At 39.0% G+C, this 27,901-nt stretch overlaps 1 protein-coding gene across 1 annotated transcript in view; it reads left to right on the forward strand.

Moving 5' to 3' along the window:
• Nucleotides 1–10,184: 10,184 nt before the first annotated feature.
• ralyl.L (RALY RNA binding protein like L homeolog) overlaps nucleotides 10,185–27,901 on the forward strand; it is a 387,429-nt gene continuing 369,712 nt past the window's right edge. Inside the window, exon 1 of the mRNA XM_041566531.1 lies at nucleotides 10,185–10,895. The gene's annotated coding sequence lies outside the window, so the exon portion shown is untranslated. The remainder of the gene's footprint in view (nucleotides 10,896–27,901) is intronic.

Genomic DNA, 27,901 nt, shown 5'->3' on the forward strand with positions numbered 1-27,901 from the left:
AAATGAATGACAAATACAACTTATACGAGCCATGATATATTACTTAGGTGGCACCTATGGAATTACAGTGTGCCAGCCATTTCTATTTTTAATACAAAAGCATAAAAACGAGCCATCGCCATCGCTTCACAATCTTATTTCAATGTCCTTTACCTGATCTATTATTGAAGATTTTTCTTTTGCTGCATTTTCTTGGTCTCTTTATGTTAATCCAATGCATTGTACATACCATGATCACTTTCAGCACACGAGAGAATGAGTTCATATTCCATATTTCATTTCTCAAAGCATTGTTTTGGTTGCGCCTTTTTCATTTTACTCATCTACCAATGCACCATAGTGCATAAAGCTGAGCATGCACCAATAACGTAGTTTGAAATGATTTTAGTGCATGTATAGTGGTCTGCCAACCCAACCTGATATCCATATACTATGGTGCATTGGTAGATGAGTAAAATGAAAAAGGCGCAACCAAAACAATGTCGGAAATGTGGCCGTACTGTGTGTGGCACTTTGTACTGTATCGGTCCAATTGGCCTGCCCTGCAGACACTGTACAAGGACAGACCATGTATGGGAGCCTTAAATGGCTTCCAAATGTCATGGATTTTGTTTCAGTACAGTATCTCATGCATACCCTTATAAGGATCTTAATTTCAAGCCCAATTTTTATACACTAATAAGCAGAAGTCAAGATTTTACCTTAAACTGTGGATTGAGACAATGGGTAAGTATTCTAAAGGTTTATTCTGCATTTATCCAAGAGTTAGGTAGTAATAAATGTGTTTCCCTGGGCATCAATAGTTTTATAAAGCATAATATAGACTTTTCGTTTACTAAGGGTCGAAGTAAATTTTTCTATGCAAAAACGTTGAATTTCGAAGTAATTTTTGGGTATTTGACCATCGAAAAGGCCAAAATTCGTTTTGAATTAAAAATACTTCACAAATTCGACCATTCGAAAATCGAAGTACCGTCTCTTTAGAAAAACTTCGACTTCAACACTTCACCACCTTAAACCTGCTGAATTGCTGTTTAACCTATGGGGAAACCTCCTATAACTTATATGAGCCGTTGGCTAAGTTTTGAGAAGTCGAAGGATTTTTTGTAAAATCTTATGATCGTACGATTTGAAGAATTTCATTGTACGATTGTACGATTTCAATTTAGTGGAAAAATCGACAACCGATATCGACTATCATACTACACCTATTCGATGGTGAAATTTCGAAGTTTTTTCACTTTCGAAATTCGACCCTTGATAAATCTGCCCCTTAAAATTGTATTTTATTTTACTACAAGCACCCTCGCCTTTGTCCAAGTTAAATTAAAAATAAACAAAACAGTACAAGTGCTATTGCAAAAGGTTTGTCTCTCTCGGAATAGGTCCGTTTTCGATCGAAAAGGTACGTATTCGGCCGAATCATTCGGATCTAAGTAATAGCGCATTCGATCGAATTCAATTTGAAGTTTTCCAAAAACAACTTTGATTTTTCAAAGTCCACCAATTGAATAGGTTCTAGGAGGTCCCCCATAGGCTAAAACAGCAATTCGGCAGGTTTCAGATGGCCAATGGTCGAAGTAGAATTTTTAAAGAGACAGTACATGATAAATTTCGAAATTAGAATTTTTGAATTTTTTTCAAATTCAATTTGAATTTGGACTATTCCCTAGTCGAAGTACACAAAAAATAGCTTCCAAAATTCACCTTGACCTTTGGTAAATCTGCCCCATAGTGTACAAAATGTTCTGTACAGTTAACTGCTCTTTCATAGTTAAGAACCATTGGGCCCTTCATTTCTACTGTCATTAAACTCTGTTACAGTTCAGCAACAACCCCTTTCTCCAGACACTTCTAGCAAGGGCTCAGCAAGAGTCAGCATTGTAATGATGCAATGCAATACTGTTTCAGCAGCTATGGTCTGAAGGGAAATCACTTGAAACCCAACCCCCCTCTTTTTTTTAGGTTAAACCTCCAAACTTCTGGGTCAAATTGAGAATCTTGATAGTAGCGCTATGCCATGTTCTTCCTTTTTCCACAAAGTTCCAGCCCTCTCGTGTCTTTGCAAGATTACACCCAACATGCAAGAAAACAAATTACCTTGATTAATAAACGGAACGTGCATGCGAAGGGGAGATTTAGAAGAAATACGACAGTGTTAAATCACTTAATTGAAAAATGAGCCGCTATTTGAGGAATGCTGGCTCAGGTTTGCTGGTTTTGTCCATGGTACACACCACTGATAAAGGTTAATTTCATATTAAACAGATTGTGAGATGCATAATCATTTTCTCTTGATTCTGCTGGTACTGTATATACTGACATTCATAAATTATCTCTTTTTTGTAGTTTATAACACATTTTCGCCACTAAACTTGCGACTTTTTGGACGTCCATTAAAATCAATGGCCGTCCGTTAATTGTCGCCGACGTCAAAATTGCTGTTGGCGTCAGAACCGTCGCTGGCATGGAAAAAAACTTTGACACCGTCAGAACCGTTGCGGAACCACGCAAATTCGCCCATCATTAAACATATCTTATTTTTCTTCATCTTACTTTCCACCAGCAGTTAAACATGTAGTAACCATTAGTGACGGGCGAATAAATTCAGCAGGCATGGATTTGCGGTGAATTTCCGTGCTTCTCTGCTCGAGAATGTTTTCAGAAAAAAATTGACGCGCACATAAAAATTTCACGGTCTAAATTATTCGGACTCCTATTGACTTTAATGCATTTAGACAAAATAGTTGGGTGTATAAAAATTGTCGCGAGTCAAAATAATGTCGACGACCATTGACAATGTGTTTCGCTAATTTTTCGGCGAATCGAAATGGGACAGATTCGCCCATCGCTAGTAACCATTTCATTGTGTCTGTAAAAGATAGTTAGATCTACACATTTCTAGAGGTAAATATAAAAAATATTTTATGTAATCTCTGCATTAGCCACGCAGCTATATTACTAGTAATACCTAATACAGAAAATAAGATTACACCCCCCAAACCTGATTCTCAATGACCTCCATGTTCTCCTTCCAGGAGGCAAAACATACATTCTTCCAAATCTAACTCCACACCACCTATGGCTCTGGACCACCATAACAAGGGCCAGTCCCCCAGTTAATGAACCTCTGACAGTGTGTTGTGCTTCCCCAGAGAGAGAAGAAAAGGGGAGAAGAAAAAGTCTTGAAAAAGGATGTCACCCTGAAACATGATGTGTGACATTGTACATTAAATTAACAGCAGATAGGAGATTACCATGCAAGAATTCTTAGGGGCAAATTTATAAAGGGTCGAAGTGAAAATTCAAATTAAAAAAAACAACAACTAATTTCGAGCTATTTTTTGTGTACTTCGACTAGGAAATAGTCCAAATTCGATTCGAATTTGAAAAAAATCTGAAAATTCGAATATCGGAATTTATCGTGTACTGTCTCTTTAAATATTAGACTATTCGCCATCTAAAACCTGCCGAATTGCTGTTTTAGCCTATGGGGGACCTCCTAGAACCTATTTGGAGTCAGTTAGTGGACTTTGAAAAATCAAAGGTTTTTTTTGGAAAAACTTTGAATCTAATTCGATCTAATGAGCTGTTACTGCGATTCATACAATTCAAATTCAATCGAAAACTGACCTATTCGACCCGGAAAAAAACTTTGTTTTTTTTAATAAATTTTGATTGGTCTTTTTTAATTATAATTTTGAAGTTATGCGAGTTAAAAAAAAACTCCCATTACTTCAAAATTCGACCCTTGATAAATCTGCCCCTTAGTCTAGATTTATGTTCTTCCTCTATGAAGTTATGGGAAACCTTAGGGCAGTGATCCCCCAACCAGTGGCTCATGGGCAACATATTACTCACCAACCACTTGGATTTTCTCTCAGTGGCCTCAAGCAGGTACTTTTTTGGAATTCCTGGCTTCAAGACAATTTTTTGTTGCATAAAAACCAAGTGTACTGCCAAACAGAGTCTCCTTTAGGCTGCAAGTCCATATAGGGGCAAACAATCACTGAATCACATTAGGCATTCCCAGGGACTTTTTTAATGCGTGTTGCTCTCCAACTGTTGACTAGATGGAATCACGTGCCTCTCAATATAGTGATGGGTGAATTTATTGAACAGTCAGTGGGAAAATTCGATGCAACAAAGAAATTGTCGCTCGTCAGAATTGTTGCACATCAAAATTATTCGGATGTCCATTGACTTTAATGCATTTGGGCAAAGAGTTGCGTGGGTAAAAATTGTTGCGCGCATTAAAATTGTTGTGCGTCAAAATTATTCAGACGCCCATTGACTTTCACGTATAAAAAGTGTTGCTCGTGTTAAAATTGTTGCGCGTCACAATAACTTTGACGTCAATTGACTTCAATGCGTTTTGGAAATTTTCTGGAGTTTCGTGAATTTTTCGGCAAATAGGACAGATTCGCCCATCACTATTTAGAAATACAGACGCATGAGCTGTCTAAGCCGGAGAAGGGAACCCAGTGAATCAAGTTGCTTGTGAGCAATGTAAGGATGTTAGGGCTAGGTAGCCTGAACAGGACAAAGCTCCACTGAGGATTATTAATGGATTTAGTAGCCTTGTGTCAGATCCACCAGTAAGTGACCCCAAAGTTGGCGGGATTACAAGAAGAGGTGTTTTTTGAGTGTAAAAAAACCCCAATGTTGGACTGGGGTATCAACGACCTACCTGAAAACCTTAAACCATAGGCCCTCTCTCCAATCTGTTTTTTCTTTCTCACACATTCTTTGTTCTTGTACCCCAATTTTCACGCCAAATGTGGGTGATGACGTCATGCCTCATGCACTGATGTTGCACGTTTATGCTGTGCGTTTTGCCGCACCAGCATCATGATGCTACGCACGTTTTGACACATTGTGTCAGAACGTGTCACGTGGATAACCTGCCCGCCATCTTGTCCATGGCGCCGGAGTGGACTGGAGCACCGGCAATCATCCCTTACAATTGGAAATATCCTAGGAAGCAAGACAATGTCTGACTGTTCTGTTATTGCTGCTGAACCACATTGATATAAGTTTTGTGCTTTCTCCATGGGGAGACAACACATTACATCATTTACCTCTAAAACAATGATGGTGTTAATGGACTCAAATATATATTTTATGTTGAAATTTTTCCTTTTAACTGCCATTTGGGTCAACTTTGATATCATGGCCTGTTTACAGCTTTTGTGGGCTACAGCTTCCAACACACCGCATCTGAAAGAGAATTTAATGTATACTAATCATTTCATAGCCTTGTCTGTGTTCCACGCAGACAGCTCCAAGGTACTATAATCCTTCCGGTGCTGCCGGAGAAACACGCCAGTGAATAGGAAAAAGAGAGGGATGTGGGGAAATAAACAAAACAAAGCTCTTAGCACTTCAAGTGTTGATTGAACTGTGGGGGGCAGCATCTGGCTTCAATCTTTCTTCCCAACCAGCAGCTCATATCTTCTTGTGTTCTACGAGTAAATCACTGTGGGTTACATTTCCAGAATTGTCTGTCAGCATATGGTATAATCATCCCCAAAGAAACCATTGTGATGAAATAACATACATTGTACGGCATTTTTCTCATATGTGTATATAAGCATTAACCATGTAAATATCTGATACCTGTGCTTGGCTGAACTGCTATCAAGGATATAACAGAAATCTATGATGGCAATAACACAATTACAGTGGTGTGGCACCAGTGCTCCATAAACCCATTATCCAGAACACTCCTAATTGCGGGAGGGCCGTCTTCCACTGACTCTATTTCAATTAAATCATTTAAAAAATTCAAAATGATTTCCCTTTTATCTGTAATAATAAATCAGTACCATGTACTTTATCCGAACTAAGATATAATTAATCTTTATTGGAGGTAAAAACAATCCTATTGGGTTTAATTTGTGTTCAAATAATTTTTTAGTATGGAGATCCATATTACAGAAAGACCTCTTAGTCCATATAACCCCAGGTCTGGAGCATTCTGGATAACCTGTAATGCATTTGGCTCAGTACAACACTCTTTTTATTCACTATAATGAATGGTATTTCTCTGCAACCTGTTGCATCACCATGAGCCATAATGCACCATTACTGTCTGCCTTATCTTTATATTACTTAACTCCAACATTTTTATTTTTTTTTGTGGCCAAACCTTCCAATTCAGCCAGGCCATTCCTTGTTATCAGGGTCCTGGGGCCCACCGGGACAACTGTCCAAGGCCAGAAAGAAGTTTTTCGTACAGCACCGATAGCTGTACAAGGCCCCCCTCCAGCCCTCCTCTGGCCCCCCACCCCCCTACTGTGATGCGAGCGCACATGAGGGCACATGCGCGAACGGCATCACAGATGGGCAAGAACGGCTCCCATCGGCGCACAAACGCAGAAGGTGCTGCGCGGCTCTGAAAGAAAACAATTTTTTGAAGGATTTGAGTATCTGGAGAGGGGTCTGGCCTGGCAAGGGGCCCATGAGGGTCGGTGCCCATTGGGATTTTTCCCGGTGTCCCACCAGGCCAGTCCGACACTGCTTGTTATAACCAGCCTTTCAAATTTTTTTGAAAGGGGCTATTCACCTTTAAATACATCTTATTATGATAAAAAAAAGTGGTATTCTGAGACAGTTTGAAAGTTTTCGATTCTTTATGTTTTTAGAATTATTAAGCTTTTCAGCAGCTCCCCAATTAGGCATTTCAGCAGCTGTCTGGTTGCTAGGGTTACATTTTTCCCTTGCTAAGGTGAATAGGAGAGGACCTGAATAGGAAACTACTAAAGAAGTAAAAAATAACAATAACATTGAGGCCTCAGAGCAATAGTTTTTGGCTGTTGGGTCTCTGTGAGCTGGAAAGAGGCGGAAGAGAAAGGCAAATTATTCAACAATACTTACCCCTCCGTGCAGATTCTGTCCAGCGGAGTTCACAGACGCCATTTTCTTCTCTTCGGTAATCTTCAGAATGAGACCAGCAGAGCGGCGCATTTGCAGTTGGAGCAATTTTCTTTTTGCCACAACTGCACATGTGCCGAAACTCACGAAGATTGCTGAAGCGCCGGTGTCATTCTGAAGATTACTGAAGATTACTGAAGAGAGGGCTGAAGATGGCTGCTGTAAACTCTGCTGGACAGAATCTGCACGGAGAGGTAAATAAAGACTATGGGGCATTTGCCTAGGATAGGGGGAGGGGGGTATATGTAGGGTAGGGGGTTTTTAACTTCAGGATTTAGTTCTCCTTTAAAGGGACTGTTCACCTCTGAGTTAACTTTTAGAATGATGTAGACAGAGAGTGATATTCTGAGACAATTTGCAGCCGGTTGTAATTTTGTATTATTTCTGGTTTTTGTGTTATTTAGCATTTTAATCAGCAGCTCTCCACTGCGCAATTTCATCAATCTGATTGCTTGGATACAAATTACCCTAGCATCCATACATAGATTTGAATAAGAGACTGGAATATGAATAGGAGAGACCTGAATAGAAATAGAAAGATGAGTAATAAAAAGCCGCAATAACAATGAATGTGTAGCCTTACGGAGCATTTGTTTTTAGATGGGGCCAGTGACCCCCACTGGAAAGCTGAAAAGAGTCAGAAGAAGAAGGCAAATAATTCAAAAACTATAGAAAATAAATCACGAAGACCAGCTGAAAGGTTGCTTAGAATTGGGCACTCTTAAAAGTTAACTTTAAGTGACCCTTCTACTCTACTGCTTTGTTTTGTTTTTTAATCTGTTCTGCAAGAAGGTGGCAGTTTGGGGGAATATTTGCTACCTGTAGTACTGTATAGATCAGTAATGTATGTAAGTAGATGTTACAGCAAATTCAATTTACATAATAATTTGAGTTATTCTACCACTATTCTGCCAGGGGTAGCAGCTAGGCTGGGGGGGGAGGGTATGCAGGGCCAGGCCAAGATATTTTGGCAAGGGCTTCAATCAATGCCCCCCCACCCGGTCATGCATTACTATTTCCCACCTTAACATTCATATTGCCCCATGTACATGTGCCAGCACCTATCATATTGCCCTATTTGTACCTGTTCCAACAGCAGTCAATCTCTCAGATTGCTCCCAAGCCCCCAATCGGTACCTGTGCCAGAGGCAGCTAAAAAAAAATTCATCATATTAGCCCTAATTTGTACATGTGCCAGCAGGAGCCATAAATCCATCATAATGCTCCAAACATCTGTGTACCTGTGCCAGCAGCCACCATATTGCCCCTTATACCTGAGCCAGCAGCAAAACCAATCCCTCATTTGCTCCCAATCTGTACCTGTGCCAGCAGCAGCCAGAAAATCCACCAAATTTCCCCCAAATATGTACTTTTGCCAGCAGGGTTGGACTGGGGGGCCCGGGGCCCACCGGACTGCTGGTCCAGGGCCGGCGAAAAAAATAGTCCAGCACCCACTGTTTAGAATAAAACGGCCTTTATTGGACCAAGGGCATTACAGCAACGTTTCAGACCAACTGGTCTTTTATCAAGCAGCCCAGGGCGGGGGACTGCCGCTCGAACGCTGCCACGCGCATGCGCGAGCGGCGATGCGCATCGCCGAAAACATTTTTTTCTAAATTTTTATATTGGTAGAGGGGGTCTGGCCCGGCAGGGGCCACGTGGGTCGGGGCCCACCGTGTTTTTTCCTGGTGTCCCGTCGGGCCAGTCCGACACTGTTTGCCAGCAGGATCCAAGAGGGATGTGGGTAGTGTTTCTGCCCACAGTATAAATCACCAGCAAGAGGGGTTTGGAACAGGCGTTTTAAAAATTTGAAAAACTATTAAAGGCGAAGCAAACCAGGGTTTAAAAAAAAGAAAAAAATTCCCCTTAAAAGTGCGCCCCCCCATGATTGTGCCCTAGGCGGTTGCCTACTCTGCCTACCCCTAGTTCCGGCCCTGGGTCTATGTAGGGTAGGGGTTTTTAACTTTAGGGTTTAGTTCTCCTTTAAGGGGCCTTCTACACTCCAGACCTCAGAAGATGTGACTTTTCTGCTTTGTTTTTTTTAAAAATCTGTTCTTCAAGAAGGTGGGGGAATATTTGCTACCTGTAGTACTGTACAGATCAGTGATGTAAGTAGATGATACAGCAAATTCAATTTAGGGGCCCAAAATATTTACATAATAATTTGAGTTATTCTACCACAACATAACAAAATTGCTTATTAATTAGGGCCTTAATTAGCCCCTCTTCACTCCTTCCAGACCCCAGACAGAACCTGACATAGGAGTAAAGGGAATCCAATTAGGCCCCTGACTGATGTGAAGCAGCTACAAAAAAATCATGTATCCCCAAGTCCCTATTTATGTGTCATATATTCAGTAACATTGGGGCCTCGTTAATAAATGTCCCCCAAGCCCAAATTAGAGCTGAAAGAACAAGTTGTTTGTAGTCAAGCGTTTTCCTTAAATACAGACGCTTTGCGCCTTGAGAGTTGGGACTCAGCAGGAATGTTCGCTCCTGTACGGTTCCACACGCTGCGACTAAACTTTCAGCTGCGCATCTCCGCGCATTCTCCCCCCAAACGCACAGGTGAGCGCAGGCAGCACAGCGCACGCTCTGATCAGCGCACAGTCGCGCATACACCCAGCTGAAAGGCTGACGGAAGGCACATCGCTGGCATTATCAGTAGGGGAAGCTGCTGCCCATTTCCTACCACTGACAGGACTTGTGCTGATAAAGCTCCTGGATGGTTTCCCCATCTCCAGCCTCCTCCTTTCTCACACAGCAGCCAACGTGCCGGCGGCGGCAGCAGGAGCATCACCCACAGGAACCGCGCTACTAACTGTCAGCTGCCGCTGTCACTGCACCGACTCCCGCATCCCGGACAGGGGGAGAGCTGGGCACTTGCAGGATCCTGTGTGACCACAAAAGGCACCCTGCCCCCTTCTAGCGCTTCTCAAGGTGGCAGCCGTGTGAGCAGAGCTCCGCTGGGGATTTCCCATCTCTTCTCCCCCCTATTCTCGCTGTACTTATTGCCCCTTCCGTGCCCCCCGCTCAGCCCAACCTCCCCCCCCGGCTCCAAGTCACGTGTCAGTGCCCGAGGCAGAGACGGACAGAGAGAAGCTGCTCATTCCTTCTCCCACCGCCATACTGTGTCTTTTACTCCTAAAATTCTCATTTTTATGCCAACATTTTACTCCCGCTCGGTGAGTACCTTCTCCCTGACATTCTTGTCTTTTTTTTTAATTTTGAGTATTTTTTTGTCTTTTTTTTTTTAAAAAAAAAAATATATATATCAATTTTTTTTTATTTTTTTTGTAACTTCTTTGCTGATTTGTTATAATGGGAGCAGTAGCTCTTGGTCCAAGTTTTTTGTTTCAGGTTGGGTGGTGGTGTCAAAGGTCCTGGGTGCTGCTGGGAAAGAGACCAGCAACTCCCCAAATAAGCAACTGGTTTTATTGAGCACTGGGCAGTCAATGTGTTACTCTTTTCTTTTCTTCTTCTGCTTTTGTTTTTTTTTTCTTTCCTTTTCTTTTTAAATATCTGCTACATGTGTAACTCTTGATTCCATCATTGTTTTTTTTGTATCAATGAAAGTTTGGCATTTCTTGATGGTGCAAGTACTTTTATTTTTCCTTTTTTTCTCAACCGCTTTTGAAACGTATCCCTAGTAAAAAAAAAAAAAGCCACCACTTTTTTCTTGCACTTTTTTTTTTCTTTCTTAATTGTTAAGTTGTCGTCGACTTTGGCCTGTTTTCTTTTCTCCTCCCCTCCCTGAAATCATTTTGTGCTGATAAATACATTTATGAATGAATAGACGTTAATCTGTTGGTACGGCTGTTTTGCGTTTCCAAATGATGGCAGTGGAAAGTATATTTTTTTTCCCCTCTCTCTCTCTGTTTTCTGGAAAATGAAGTGCGATTTGGTTTCCTTGTCAACAGAAGATGAAGTGGTGAACATCTGATCCGCAGGCAGTGCAGGTACTATATCTCTTGAAGGCGTTTCCACTGTTAGCAATCACACAGCAGCAGGACCTGGACTATTCCTTGTCTGTGTAGCTCTTTCTCACAACCTGCAGTAATAGTCCTGGGGTATTTGTGCCTGCCCTCTGAGAGTATTTCATCTCTGTAAGTTGCTTGTCTGTGTTTGCAGCCCCAGCACCCTTGTGCCAAATAATCTCATATAAGCCATACACTGGGCTAATAAAAGTATGAAGCTACCTGGTAGGCTTATGGTTCAACATGCTTTCCAGTATTTAAAAAACAAAACAAACATCGGCATCTGCAGTTCTGCATGTGCTCCATCAAACGTCGGAGCCTGTGTGTGTTTTTTTTTTATTTTGTGGGAAGGCACAGAGAATCACTTTCGGATGTGGAAATACTGCATCCTTTTGTTTGCCAGGCTAGTGTGGTTGAACTTGAGCTGCAGCTGTAGTTCTACCGTCAGGGCAAAAAAAAAAAAAGAAGACATTGGTGGCTTTGAGCAGGAAACCAACCCTGTTTTTTGCAGCCGGTCCCGTGTGTCGGCTTCATTTACACCTGATTTGTCACATTAACCGACGTTTGTGTTATCCTTAAACAATCTGGCATGTGTCTGCTGGGAGCCGATAGGTTGTTGCAAATAGATGTTTGTGTTTACCTTCCTGTTTGTAGTTTTGACACTGCACATCTGCTCTTCCAAAAATCCCAGCTGGACTGGTTTCACCATTACCTGTATATCCCACCGTCATTTTAACCCAGGTTAACCCTTTTCATGTGTTGCTTTGTTTTTGTTTTTTTAAAAACCATGTGTCCCCGTGTTTCTCAAGCAACAAGTTTCCTTTAGCTTTAAGCCTTATATTCAGGAACAAACAAGGAACGTAATGGGTTCTGCTCGGAACTATCCAGTTAAACTGTTTTCCCCTGAGGCAGGTTAGGGCAGTAGGAGTGTGGCCGGCAGATAAAGTCCATTTAAGAAGCTGAATTATAGCACCAATCTTGCGGCACATAAGACAATTTTTTTTCATAGGAGAAATAGATTTTAGTATTGTCAGTGGCACAAACATGGATGCAGATATTTTTAGCTTTATATTATGAAAACAGTTTAAGATAGATAGAGCATCATAGGCAAGGTGGATAAAAATTAATTCATTCTCCCCATTGGATTTAGTTATCGTCTAGGTTTTTTTCCCCCAGTTATTGCATTTGCTTGTTGCAAGATTAGGGATGCCAGTTAAGGATGCCAATTGCCAGTTCGGCTATTCTAGTGCTATATTATACAAGTAAACAGGTGGCAGCTATGAAGGCTTCTTAATGACCTGTGTGGTTGACCTTAATAAATAAAAAAGTACTGTATGTTTGCAAGGTGTTCACTATAATTATGAAATATTCATGTTTATGATTTATCTTTAGCACTGGACAGCATACACCTAATATCCCCTGCATTCAACAGTGTGCTCATTACTTTCCCACAATAGTTAAATGAATAGTTCAAGTGCATTTTAATGATGAATATTATTATGAAACAGCTTGGGAAAATCATTAATAAGCCAACATGCCAACAGAAAACCTGAATAAAAGATAAATATATTTGGGAGAAAGTTAACCAGGGTAAGGACAGTAGTAAAAGGGAAGGCCCCCACTATATGGATCTGTTTTGTGACTTTCAGCATTGCAAGGCTTGCTTATGCTTTGTCTGTAAAGGATGTTCTATTGAGTTTTCTATTGAGTTTTATATAGTGGAGCTAGCATTTTATCCTGGACATGCTTGTGTAAGCAAATAGGAAGTCCTCTTGCACGATTGTGTTTGTAGAAGATGCTTTTATTCCTTATTAGCCCTGCATTTAACTGGATTTGTATTGCTTTTTATGACACTGCTCATCATTTTGAATTATTCTGAAGGTGCTCAAGCATTCTACAAGAAAATTTTTGCCTTTGATATTTTTTCTAAATCAGATCCTTTGTATCGGTATCTCTAATTAACTCAGCACAGGCAATACCATCGATAGTGACATGTAATTACTGATATGATAGGTAAAATAATACAGTGTATATCCAGAAATACAACCTGTTATATATAGATTGCTTTTACCTGGGAACATAAAATATTTCTGCTGCTGTACTTTATCGTGCGGTTATGTTTGATGAAGAGATCAGCAAGAGTGATTCAAAATGTAAATGTTGCTGAAATATTACTATAATATTGTAGAATTTGTTTCTCAACCCTCGACCTCTGATATTCTTGTTCAGATGTAGAGCACCTCAGTGTGGCTATTCCTTCTGTGCTGAAACTGGGAGTTTCTATCTTTTCTATCTATCTGCTGTGTTTGTTTAAAAATATACATTAAGTGAAATCCTTCTGACCCTGATTTGCTTTCTGTTGAGCTTACGCAGTTCTCAGACAAATATCCACATTTAGAGGTGCATATGTGTCCCCCTTTGATCATTTAAAGAGCACTTGCGCCTGGAGTGTGGCTGCTCTCTGCACCTTTTGCTCACCCTCCCTAAATGGGGTGTCTGATTGAAGCCTATGTGTCATCCAACCCCCATGAATTGTAAGCCTCGACATAGTGAAGGCCATTTTGTCAAACATGGACATTAAGAGGTTCAAAAGCAAACTTACATTCAGGGTATGGCTGCTCTTTGCACCTTGTGCCAGCACTCTCTAATTTGCGTGATGCTAATTTGCCAACCAGCCGCCATGAATTGTAAGCCTCAAACTAATGGTGTAATTTCTTGAGACTCTGGAACTCAAGTGCATTTAAAGAGAGCAAATGCAGAGGCATTTAAGGAGCACTCTATGGCCTTGGCTACTCTCTACAAGTTGTGCTGGCGCTCCCAAACTTGTGCGTCAGAATGATGCCTACGTGCTGCCGTGCCATCCCCTATGAATCAGGTACAGATATGGGATCCGCTATTTGAAAACTCATTATACAGAATGATCTGAATTATGGGAAAACGATGAAGACGCAATGCCAATTCAATTGGTGTACTTAGAGTACCTCCAAATCTTTAATGTGCAGAAAAAGGTTCTCCTTTTTCCGCACATTAAAGATTTGGAGGTACTCTAAGTACACCAATTGAATTGGCATCGCATCTTCATCATTTGTTCTATAAGTCAGGATATCACGCTGAGTCACGTGACTGGGAGACACGCCGATTTTACTTCACAAATTATTCAGAGTATCGTGAGTGTATTTGAATCTTTTACACACTGAATTATGGGATGGTCATCTCCCATAGACTCCATTTTAATCAAATAATTCAAATTTTTTAAAATTCCTTTTCTGTAATAATAAAACAGTACCCTGTACCTGATCCCAACTAAGATATAATTAATCCTTATTGGAGGCAAAACAGTGCTATTGGGTTTAATTAATGTTTAAATGATATTTTAGCAGACATAAGGTATGGAGATCCAAATTACAGAAATACCTTTATGCTGGAAAATTACAAGTCCCCAGGATTCTGGATAAAAGGTCCAATACCTGTACTGCTGAATGCCGACAGCACTGTATTTACTGTATTTGGTGCAAATGCAGGACTCTTTTGTGGAGCACAGAGATCTGCGGCAATTCAACTTGCAGGGCATCTTGGGCTGTATTTTTTACACTGGTACTAACAACTCTTAATATATTGCTGTTATATGGGTTGTTTTGGAAAAATAATGAAAATAATATAATTGTAAATAATCTTTACATACAACCAACAGGGGCCCATATACAGTTCTTAATTTTATTTGAACAATTAGCAACAACTTTTCCACTTTGTCTTAGAATATTGTTTTTTCAGACTTTTTTTTCTTCTAGCTGTCCCTCCTTTTGAATAACAATATTTAAATCATTGCTGTATCAGACATTCAGCCATAGTTGAAAGAATAGCACAGCAAAAACAAGTGTTCAACTTACATCTCATCCTAACTTTCCTTTAAGCTGAACCTCCATGAGTATTTAGGATAGCAATCCTGAATGTCACTTCTCAAATTAAGAGCAGTATGTCGAAATATTTTCTAAATAAATCTTGTTAAGATATTTGCCTTAGCAACCAAAGACATCAGCAGTTATATGGCATATCTAGGGCTGCCAACTTGGGGTCAGCAGCAACATGGGGCTCTCATGCTTCCCAGCCATTTGATTGGCTCTGTATGCTTCTTTGTATCAGCATGATGTTAATATTATTGAATTTAAATTAGACAAATACAGCTCAAAATAAGTTGTGGAGTTTGATTTGTTTTAATTTATAGTAGGTCTAGGTACATTGTAACTATAAAGATCCAAAACCATGGGGGTGCTCTCCACCAAATGGAGAATAGAAGAAGCCCAGCTTCATGGAGAGATTTAAGTTGAATGCTGATTTGCTGTTGTAGATACCTTTAATTAACCATTGATTTAATCATTGAATCAGTCTTGTATTCATAAACAAAGGCTGGCATGACCTACTGTTGTCAGAAAGATACAGCAGAAGACAGAAAATCTGAAAACCTAGATTAGGTTGTTTAAATCCCTTCAGATAACCCCCCTGATCAGCAAAAACATATTTTTGAATTATTTTGTAATAAATCTCCTCTTAAAATGTATGTGCATTTAGTAGATGCTAATCATAGTTACTTAGCCGTGATGGTGAAGGAAATGCATTTGTCTATCAAGCTCAAACCTTTATCCAAGTAAATCCTACTTAAGTGTAGTTGATCCAAAGAAAGGCAAAACATCCATATGAAGCTGTCTTCAATTTCCTATGAAACATGGTGGAAAATCCCTCCTGACTTATATTTTCTTGGATGCTTGCATGACATCCAACCTTTTCTTGGAAATTATCTAAAGTATCTTCCAGAAGAGCTATTCAAGGGAGAGAAATCCTCAATAAAGAATCCCTTCTTCAATGCCTTCTTCTGACTTTAGAGCCCTTGGAAAAGAGTAAGGGTAGTGGCACATGGTGATATGATATTTTTTAGGCTTTCATGACCAATTAGTACATCTACAGGTCTTGCCATTGTATTTTAATGCTAACTTAAAATGATCTTTTTCATAAGCATTTCTGCACTACAATGACTTCTATTTTTTAGGGTCATTGTCTTGGTGCATGACATGAGGTTGTTGGTATTCACTAAAAAGTCACGTGGAGTAAGTAACTGAAGATTAGCTTCAGATGTAGCTCTGTATAAGTGATAAGCCAAATTCTGAAATTATGAAAACATTTTATCAAACGAGGAGTAGCATTTAAAGTCAAAAAAAGTCTTTATTATGTATTGTGAATTTTTATTTTCTCATTCATATGACCATTAACTAACAGTGCAAAAATGTAAGCAAAGTCATCAAATTATTGAACCACTCATAAGAAAGGGCTTTTATCTAATATATATCTTGTATATCCCCAGGACTATCTCCTGTATTTTTTCTTTATCCCTCGACTTTTCTTTTTAAGAATTTACAATCAGAGTGATAGATTTACAGAAGGCAGGAATGAATGTAATTGCATTAATTTAGAGCAGATGATAAGTAATTAAGTAAATCTCAAGTGAGTTGTGTGTATCATGTTAAGAGGTTATTAGAAATCCTTTAATAAAAGGGTAAGGGAAGAATTTTGTTTCAGCATTGTCAGATGGAAAGAACATGTCTAGGTTTGGCTTTCAAATCAAACAAAATGCATTTTCAAGTAAGCAGCAATGAATATTAATTAGCCAAAAAAAACTGGAGGATTAACTGCTGGTTGGAAAATAAAGTGAAATTTGAAGTTAGCCCCTGGTAACACAAATCCTTTAAAACAATAACTATGTTTACTAAATATTTTGTTATTTAATAGACATATGTTATTTTGGGATTGTTACTATATATATATATATATATATATATATATATATATATATATATATATATATATATATATATATTATAACTTGGATTATATAATCAATAGATTTAATAATATGAGATATAGGTCTACCAGCTTTCATAATGCACACTGAATAAAATATTATAAAGATCCCATAAAATGTATTGCAAATTCATTGCTAAAAGATATGCTTCTACGAAAGGATGAGGAGCTTTTTATTTTTCATTTTCTTTTCTTTTTTTCTCCCTTCATTTTCAAAGGTGTTCATAACTTATTTTGTTGAAGTCGATTATATTGCTAAGTTATAAGATTTCCCTGAGAATTTTTTTCCATATTCACCATAGGGAGAGCAAAAGCTCAGTGAAAGAACTCCCTCTTGCTTAATTTTTCCACTTTCATGGGAAATATTATAAGCAAGTGTTAAGTGTTAAATGGGGTTATGTAATAAAAGGTGCTAAGTTTGCACTGGGGCAGTAACTCATAGCAACCAATCAGCAGGTAGCATTTACTAGTCACCTGTTTAAATGCAAGAATCTTATTGGTTGCTGTGGGTGACTGCTCCTGGGCAAACTTAGTGCCTTATATTACATATGGGGGAAACAGTTTGTGTTGCTTATATCTAAACCACAATTTTGTCTTGTCCTAGTAGTTTTGAGTACACAAAACAGGTTCACCTTTGGTCATGCCGTTTGTTACATCTCAGATGCTGTTTCTTAACTTTAAGCTCTATTAGTGGTGTTGAAGATGTTAGCAGTAGTGATGGGTGAATTTGGGGTGTTTCACTTCGCCGAAAAATTAGTGAATTTCCCATGAAATTCATGAAACGGTGAAAAATTTGCGAAACAGTGCAGTTTTTTCCCCAGTGAAAATGCATGTCGTCTGCGAATTTTTGCGGCAGTTTTGCGAATTTATTAGACGGCGGCGAATCGCAGGAATTTGCCGCAAATTCGCACCTGCCGAATAAATTCGCCCATCACTAGTTTGCAGTTTCCACAGTTACCATAAATTAGTAATAGGATAAATCACATTTGTGATCTTTGCTCTATAATAAATATACTATGTAGCATGGCTGTCCTATTGTTTTAATTTAGTGGGACTATTACTACCGTATACAACATTTTTAATGGGCAGATTATAAAAACATGATGTATCTTTGAAGACGATAATGAAGCTCTCGAGGGTCATAATAAGTTATAGAAAGGCCACATAGATCCCACAGACCACCAGCTCGGTATATAGGATCAAAGTTAAGTTTAGAAAAGGCGAGGTTTTAACTAGGCCAGATGAAATACAAGTCCATGTTCCAAAAACAGATAACGTCTAGATCCAAAGACTCTAGCAAATTTGTTGAGTTCGTTCTTGATTTCCATGAAGTAGGCATGCTGTTTCATACAATAAGGGGGTATTTTACTTAAAACTCAATTTTTTCTGGTCTGGCTTTTTGTGGCAAAAACCCTGATGCTGCAAAAAGCCCAAACTTGAAAACCCGGCATCTTAAACCTGTTGAAGTCCTGTATAAGTCAAAGGCAGATGTCCCTATCTCAATTTGAAGATATCATGGTCTGCACAGAGTTTAGCCCGATAATCCAAAAAAATTGGTGTTTTCGGGCTATAACCTGTAAAAAATTGTGCGATTTGGGAGAAAGGTCCAAAAAAATTGTACGATTCAGGTTTTCACTCAATTCTACCAATACAATTTATTCGTGTTATTTTAATGATAAATAAGGCAAAATCGTGGATAGTGGTTTGTCAAGCTTTTTTTTATTTAAAAACGGAGATACAATCGGAATTAGTAAATAACCTCCTAAATATAGCAGCAAAAAACTTGATCAATTAGATCAGAGTACTTGATGAAAGAAAGTCTGTTGGGTAATCTCATTTTCCCATTGTCTTGCTTCATTCCCAGGGTAGTCTTCACATCACATATTCATCATCATCATCATCATCATCATCATCATTTATTTATATAGCGCTGTCAAGATACGCAGTGCTTTACTGCAGTTATAGCAAACAGGGAATAAATGGTGGATAACAGACAAGGATTACAGAGTACAATAGGGTTTACAAACTAAAAGGTTAGGGTACAATTGAGACATTAGGATTGTATAAACACTTTGTCATTTTTGATACAGCAATGATTAGTTAAGGTACATCGAATAGGCCTCTTTAAACAGATGGGTCTTTAAGGAGCGCTTGAAAGTTTGGAAAGAAGGAGAAAGTCTGACAGCTTGTGGCAGAGAGTTCCAGAGAAAAGCAGAAGCCCGAGAGAAGTCTTGTAGACGACAATGGGCAGAAGTGATGAGAGGAGAAACGAGGCGAAGGTCAGAAGCAGAGCGTAGGTTTCGTGAAGGAGTGTATTTGGAGATTAGAGATGAAATATAGGGAGGGGTTTCATTATTAAGGGCCTTGAATGTGAGTGTAAGTAATTTGAATTTGATTCTAGAAGAGATTGGGAGCCAGTGAAGGGACATACATATGGGAGCAGCTGATGTTGAGCGGCGAGCTAGATGAATGAGTCTAGCGGCCGCGTTTAGAATAGATTGGAGTTGTGAAAGGTGACTTGTTGGAATACCTGTGAGGAGTAAGTTGCAGTAATCAAGGCGGGAGATGATGAGAGACTGAATCAGTGTTTTAGTTGATTCTGAACTGAGATAGGGTCGTATTCGAGCAATGTTGCGCAGTTGAATACGGCAAGATTTTGCAAGTGTTTGAATGTGTGGTGAAAAAGACAGATGAGAGTCTAAGATGACTCCTAGGCAGCGTGCCTGTTGTTGTTGTATAGAGCGAGAACAGCAGGGGGCCAAGAACAGAGCCTTGAGGAACTCCAACAGAGAGTGGGAAAGTAGTAGAAGTAGAGTTAGAGAAGGAAACTTTAAAAGAATATTCCCTATTGTACTGGCGAAATATGAAGACAAGAAGAGTTGCAGTTGTGAGACCGAATGATTACTTTCAGTTATCTTACTTAGACTTTTATTGCACCTGTGGTTCCTGTATTTCTGGAAGAAAATACTGTCGTGAGCAAGAACAGTTTTATTTAAAAAAAAAACTGTAAAAGAAAAGCCCCCTGGTGGTAATAAATAACACTTTTTTTAAATGGGAATAGAAAAAGGCTTGCAAGTAATAAACATGAGAACTCAAGCAGACCTGTTTAAATCAAATTGAATTCATGAGATTACATATTTCATGTAACAACCCTTATTCACTCTGTGTTTAAAGGTAAACAAATCTACCTTCATAAAGGCCTGGATTTGTTTAGAGGCCACATAGGCATGGGCCTAGGGGAGCAAAATTTGAGGGGCAGCATGTTGCCCAGCCACATCTAGAAGGAGCACTGGGGAGCGGCATGCAGGGGGGGGGGGTGCCAGGTTTGCAGGCGGGCGCTAGGACCTGGTCGCCTAGGGGCCAGCTTTTGAGCTCGTAGGTGGGTAAGCGTGTTCACAGATGGTCACTGGGATCCAAGATGGCCAAGGGGCGCCAAAAAAGGAAATCCGGCCCTGCTTTTTATACTATCAAACCTTTTAAGCTTTTTATGTTTTTAAAAACCCTGCACAAAGAAAAACATAAAAAGTTGATGGCAGAAAACATGAGTGACTTTGAGAATTCATTGACATTGTATCTCATGACCCTGACCCTCAACATGTAATAATTATGCAATGAGTGCTGCTCCACTAAAACTCGATGTAGAGTTCTACCATTAAAGTAGTCTGTCTTAAAGCAACACTGCCTGATAAACTTTCCCCCTACACTTCAGAACCAGCAGCCCACTTAATGCAAGAAGATCCTCCAGGAATAATCTTGGCTGCTTTGTGTACACCCAGTACCTTACTAAAGGTGATTACTCCTTCCATGTAACAAGGTTATTCAGTTATAGAGAGAGGAGCACTTCCAACTCAGCTCTGTTGTTGAATTTAGCTGAAAGTGTCTGCCAGAACTTTGGGGAGGGAGGACGTTTGTAAGGGGTGGTATTTTTTTATGTAGGCATTAGAGCTACCACCCTAGGCACTGGCCCTCTGGTGCTTGCATGGTCATTACAGTCCTGAATCTATGGCACTGAGAGAGTTATGCTATTTTTCTCTATCCAGGACCATAAAAACATCAGTAAATCTTCCCTTTCTTCTTATGTTTTATCACAGTGTATTATCAGTTAAGTACATATTTTACAGTAAACTTACTGTGACAGGTATCTCTGAGACAACTGACAATGCTGAAGGGAATGATTCTTATTGGAGAATTTTGTCCTTCAGTCCTTTCCTTTGCATACTTTGGAAAGTTAGCTGGGTACAATTAGGAGAGGTTAACAACTTTCTAATTGGTCTTCATTTATTGTTTTATTTATAGTTTTTAATGGTTTGCCTTCGTCTTCTGACTCTTCTGTTATTGTAAAATTTTATTCATTATCTTCCTTTTCAACCCTCTCCTATTTATCTTCAGGTCTCTCATTCAGACCACTTCCTAGTTGCTAGGGTAATGTGAACCCTAGCAATCAGATAGCTGCTGAAATTCCACATTAGAAAGCTACTGAACAAAAATTGAAATGATTAAAAAAACCACAAATAATACAACATGAAGACCAGTCGAAGATTGTCTCTACATCATGCTTAAAGTTAATTTTAAGGTGAACAACCTTTTAAAATCTGTAAAAACACAGCATGTTTTTTTCTTGAATTTTACAAACAATGATTTCTCAGGGGAAACATGGCCAAAACCTCGAATTTGTGAATTGGTCCCAGTTATTCTAATGCATGGACAAAAAATACATTGCGTTTGCCCTATTTTGGGCTGACTATATCATTCATTGATTGTCTTGTGGCCATCCTCTTCTTTTTATTGTTTAAAGTCCAGAAACAACACAAGTCCAAAACCTTGGAGGGGTTCCCTTTGTTGTTGCCAGTTATTAACCTATAATCTATGGCTGGTTCATTTCTTAAAAATGTAAAATTGGGTCCATGTTTGACCATTAAACACCAAGGCAGATAAATAAACATCATCCTATAAATTCAATGATGTTCTCAGCCAAATAACCAGTATGGCTGCATGATTAAACACATGTTCAGATCAATAAGGTTTACTAGGCAGATAGCACATACTAATATATTTTACTAAGTATTTATATGGAAATAAAATGAACCAAAAGTCAATGGGATAGATTCAAGCATCAAGTAAGTTTCAGTGGTTTGAGTCGCTCTAAAAAAAAACTGTAATAAAGCACAATAGATAAATACTGTATTTCCCCTTAGCATTCTCAGTTGACTACTTACTTTAACACTGGAGGCAGATTAATCAAAATGTGAGTCTAGTGCTTAATAAATAAAAACTCCCCCACATTCTATTCATTCTTATGGGATTTTTAGAACTGTATTTATCAATAATTAATAATAATTTCTAACTTTCAACTATTGATAAATACAATTCTAAAAATTATTTATTAATTAATAACACGAGAGCTCTGGCTCTCGTGGCCAGCCTAGACCCACTCCTTTCATGCTGCCCTGAGCCAGCGTACTCCTCCTGGTCCTGGATGCAAAACGGGAAAGGTACGAGTGAGCGCATGCATGGGGGATGGGTGTTAGGTGTGCATGCTAGTGCTTGCTCCCATCACCGCTGCCCTAAGCTTACTCCTGGTCCAATGAAAGGTACAAGTGGGAGGTGTGCGCGCACTCGCTTGTGCTAGCTCCCTGTCACCACTGCCCTGAATCTACTCGTCCTGGTCTGAAAAGGTGGTACAAGCAAGCGCGTGGGGAGGGGGGGGGGCAGAGCCCCTGAATGAGCTTTGCAGTATGGGCAGGGGTCAGAGGGGACCCTGAGCAAGCAGCCCTGGTGGGCACCTGGCCCCCCAGTCCGACCCTGAGTTCTAAACTCACATTTCGATAAATCTGCCCCTTAGTTTTGGTTAATTGTGTTTATAACTTTCTGTGTCCCTTTCCACACTTCTCAACCCCAAAAGTTTTGTCTTTACCTATTGTCTATTAATAATGACTAGGGTAGAAGGCTTGATCTGAGTTAAGGCTTGATCTGATCTGATTGAGCCTGAAGCTATAAGTATAAGAATTTAGGGTTCTAGTTTATCCATTTTTTATACTCTATTAATATTGAAAAAAACATAAAATAAAAAAACGATAAAACAGTATGAAAACTGACTCAATAGTTTTTAAAATTCACAAAAGTTACCTTTTTTTTTTTTACAATATAAATTTTCCACATATATATAGCTTAAGGTTCAGTTTATCCATTTACTCTTCCTCAGCAGGTTAAGCAATAAATGAAACTGTAGTTTTCTTGTATAGGTTAGTTTACTACGCTAGGGTGTATTAAAGCAATTTGCGCTATCGTTAACTGATAATAGATACGTTAAACCCATCACTGCAATTAGTTCAGTTTATAGTAGAATGTCACATTTTATGAGCATTCATTCAGACCAAGAAAACAGATTTGTGCGGTAACATTTATTGGTTGTTTTCAAAGGGAAAAGAGATAATTTAATGTTTTACCTTAGGATATTGTTCTAGCAAATACATTTTACATGTTGAGATTGGATATCTTCGTAGAAGGGATATATTTATGGGGATATGCTAGGCTCGTTTAAACACAGGCAGGCTATTTTCTGAGGAATTCAATTTTGATTATTGAAGTCAGGAGGTAATGCATTGTTTGAAAGATATATGGAAAGCCTTGCACTGGGGTTTTGTATGCCTTTTTCCTTTTGGAAATAAATATAAATATATTGCACAGATGACCTTTAAACAAACAAACAAAGAAACTTGATGTATGTCTTGTTTTATCAGACAGTAATAGATTTATATAGTACTTTAGAATATGTTGCTAAGCTTGGTGGCTTATCAGGGTACGGAAATAACTAGTTGTCTTCTTTGTAGAAGGGAGATTATCCTTCTATATAATACTTAGGGGCCGATTCACTAACTTCGAGTGAAGGATTCGAAGTAAAAAAACTTCGAATTTCGAAGTATTTTTTGGGCTACTTCGACCATCGAATGGGCTACTTCAACCTACAACTACGACTTCGAATCGAAGTATTCGAACTAAAAATCGTTTGACTATTCGACCATTCGATAGTCGAAGTACTGTCTCTTTAAAAAACTCTTCGACCCCCTAGTTCGCCATCTAAAAGCTAACGAAGTCAATGTTAGCCTATGGGGAAGGTCCCCATAGGCTTGCCTAACTTTTTTTGATCGAAGGATATTCCTTCGATCGTTGGATTTAAATCCTTTGAATCGTTCGATTGAAGGAATAATTCTTCGATCGTACGATCGCACTATTTGCGCTAAATCCTTCGACTTCGATATTCGAAGTCGAAGGATTTAAATTCCCAGTTGAATATCGATGGTTAATTAACCCTCGATATTCGACCCTTAGTGAATCAGCCCCTAAAAGTAGGTAACGAATTTTGTATACTGTTTTGTTCACTTGTTATCTATAAAACTTTTTTGTAGGACTGCCAGGTATGTAACAAACAGAAGTTTTCTATTTAGTGAGGTTGCCCAGATCATAATAAATACTGTCCTTTTGTGAAAAATGGTTCAAAGGTATTGTTCATTTTGTCTTAAAGCCAAGGTACAATACAATGCTCTTTTGGTGGAGTATGCCTTTGTGCCAGTTGCTTGAATGTAAAAAAAACTTGAAGTAGTGTAGCCGGTGTAAAAAACTAGAATACTTGAATTGATTGAGTTTTCGGTGAAAAAAATCCCTCGAATTGATCCAGTTTTCGAGTAAAACCCACAGAAAAAAAACCGAAACATTATGAAGGCATCTTAAATTGGTTCAAGGGACCTCTGCCATTGACTTCTAAATGACCTTGACAGGTTGTTGATGATGTATTTTCGGATTCAAGCTCAAATGTGAGGTTTTATAAGACAAGCTGGGAGATCCTCCAGCATTCTTGCCTCCCGGCGTGTCTCTTCCCGACTGACGGGGGCGCAGGCGCGCCCGGCGCTAACATCACACGCCAAGAACTGATGACAGCAACACTTTGCTGGAGTTCGCCGCTGAACGTTGTGACATGCCGAGTGTCATGACGTCATCTTTTGGTGCAGATTTTGCGTTTTTGTTGCCAAGTTTCCTTTAAAAAGCAGATTTTCCATTTTTACAGTGCCCAAGCTGGCTTCTGTTTAACAGATCCTGCCGAAGCGTTGATTCTGTGTTTGTATACATGGTTTTTGACTCCTGCCTGATTATTGACTTCAATTTCTGCCACCTGACTTGACCCTTTTGCCTGATCTTCGACTACATCTTGACTAAATCCTTGCCGGTACCTCGTATCTGACTTGTAACTAAATTACTCACTCCTCCTTGTAGGTTCCGCAGCAGAAAGCCTGGGGCCCCAAAAGGACGTTGGTGAGATTCCGAGTGTACCCGCGGTTCCAAGTGGCTAGTACGTTACAGTTGTTTATTCAAAAAATTTGAGTTTATTTTTTAAACCCCAAATTCGAGTTTTGCCTGATAAATACCCTTGAACAACGCAAATTATTCATGGGAAACACAACTTGACCTTTGATAAATCTGCCCCTAAGTGTTATGATCACCCCCTATGTGCAATTTTATATTAAATCTGCCTGTGTATTTCTACTCTGGAAGATATTGTGGTCTATACTGATGTAGAAGTGAGAATTTCAGTTCCCTGTCAACGCTGCACAGCTGATTCTGACTGCTCTAGCGCACTTAGTCACAGCAAATTATCAGAGTGGCCTTCCAGCTTCTCACATTCTTCACTTAATTAAAAAGACGTGCCCTCTTGAAACAAGAGTGATGTGTGAGATTTACTAAAGGCTGAGCTGTGTGCAGTTGTTTCACTTGTAGGATGGACAGTACAATAAAACAAACAAATAAATAGCACTTTGACTTTATATAGGTTTACATTAGCAAACAGCATTCCTCTCTCTTCTATATTTCATTATTAACAACATTGGTATCAAGTAAAAGGGTGGCAACCCCTTATATTATGCAATATATACAACATTGTTTATATAACTCTTGAAAGGGCTGATTTACTTTCGAAATAGTTTTTTTTCCCTGCAATTCGAATTGCACATATAATAATATCCCTTTTGGTATCTTCACAAAAGTGGAATCACATAGAAATACAGGCAGATTTAGAAAACTTACATCATCCTAAAAAACATTATACATTTCCTCAGTAAACTAAAAGTAGCCCCCCAAGAATTGTCCCTAAAGAGTGTGAAACACAGCTGTACTGAAAGGGTTAAAACATTGCACACTTCCTCAAATGCATAATTGACCTATCTATTATCATGTCATGTAATCATAGTTTTTTTAATATTATCATCATTATACTACTAATAATAATACTAGTATTATTGTGTCGACAGTGCTGTTTATATTTAGCAAAGACCTTTTAATATTGGTGTATTATGGACTGTCACATTAAAGGATAAGTAAGCCTTTTTATTTTAAAATCCCAATTCAAAGGAGAAAGGGAGGCTCAGTATAATAAAGGGGGCGGAGCAAATCAATCAAAAATAAGATTATTGTAAGCATTATTGGCAGCTATAGAAAGTTCAGCTCAGTCTTCTCTCATAACAGGAAAGTATCACTTCACTTTTCAGGTGGCATTGCGTTCAAGGCCATTCTTCAGTAACCTGCTTCTTCTTTCAGCTTCAATCAGCCCCTACTTCTGAAATCATGAAAGAAGAAAACATTTACTGTCACTTCACTGGCAGTTGCTTAACAAAACAAAACCATTATTCATGCAAGTTCTAGAAATGATTATTAATTCATTAGTAGAGTTTCCCAACTTTATACTTTAAAGGGGTGGTTCACCTTTAAGGTAACTTTTATTATTTTATAGAATGGCCAATTCTAAGCAACTTTTCATTAGTTTTCATTATTTATTTTTTATATTTTTATAGTTATTTGCCTCTTTCTTCTGACTGATCCTTCCATTTAGGCCTCTCCTATTCATATTCCAGTTTCTTATTCAAATCAATGCATGGCTGCTAGGGTAATATATATATATATATATATATATATATATATATATATATATATATATATATATATATATATATATATATATATATATATATATATATATATATATATACATACACACACACACATTTATATTATACATACCCCACCTAAATAGCAAATGTGTGAAAGACCCACTGTCTGCCTCTGACTTTCAATTTTTCAAATCAGGCATCACAGTTAGTTATCTCTGCACTCCCTTTACTTTTTATAGTTGCCTCTGTACTCGCTTCTCTGCACTCCCTTTACTTTTTATAGTTGCCTCTGTACTCGCTTATCTCCGTAGCTCAATTTACTAATAGATTGTTGGGTCAAATGGCACTTAATTTTTTGGACATGACATTTGCCCCATCCTGCAGGTATTTACCCCTTTCTGGTCTCTTCAGTGTCACCTAGGGTTGCCACCTTATCGGTAAAAAGTATGGCTGATCCCAATGTTATTAATTGGGAAAAAGATAAATATATAGGAAGGCGAGTATTTTTTTCCAGAAACTGTAGCAACCCTAGTGTCACCTTGTTGTTGTCTGTGTTCTTAACAGCATTCTGATTACCTTGTAGTAGAGTCCTGCTGTGGGTCGGGTACCTGCGGGTTGCAAAAACCTGCGGTACCTTGCGGGTTGCAGGTAGATGTTTCGAGAGCAGGTATAGATGCGGGTCAGCTTTTCTTCGGGTTTGCGGGTCGGGTTGCGGGTCTTCTCAATAGCTAGTTTTACTACTTTTTTTCTGATCATGCCTACTTCTAATGATGTCACTTCCGGTATACAATTACAGCACTTCCTGCTTTACTCCTTTTTTTCTACTCACGCCTACTTCTAATGATGTCACTTCCGGTATACAATGACAGCTCTTCCTGCTTTACTCCTTTTTTGCTGATCACGGCTACTTCTAATGATGTCACTTCCGGTTTACAATGACAGCACTTCCTGTTTCTTGATGGTCAGCGGGTCGTGGATTGGGTTGCGGATAAGTTACTTGCGGGACAGTTAGCGGGTCCAAGCTGGTAAGTATGCAGGTTGCGGGTCTGGGTGCAGGTCGCTGGTTGGGTTCAGGTGTATCAAATTGGTTCCGCGTAGGACTCTTCCTTGAGGTTCAACCTTGTGTTTATTGCTTGTTATAGGGCTGCTTTTTAACTTGTGCTTGCGTTTGAATGATGTAGCCATGGGGTCAGCCATTGATTT

Source organism: Xenopus laevis, chromosome 6L, assembly GCF_017654675.1.
Source record: "Xenopus laevis strain J_2021 chromosome 6L, Xenopus_laevis_v10.1, whole genome shotgun sequence".
NCBI lineage: Eukaryota > Metazoa > Chordata > Amphibia > Anura > Pipidae > Xenopus > Xenopus laevis.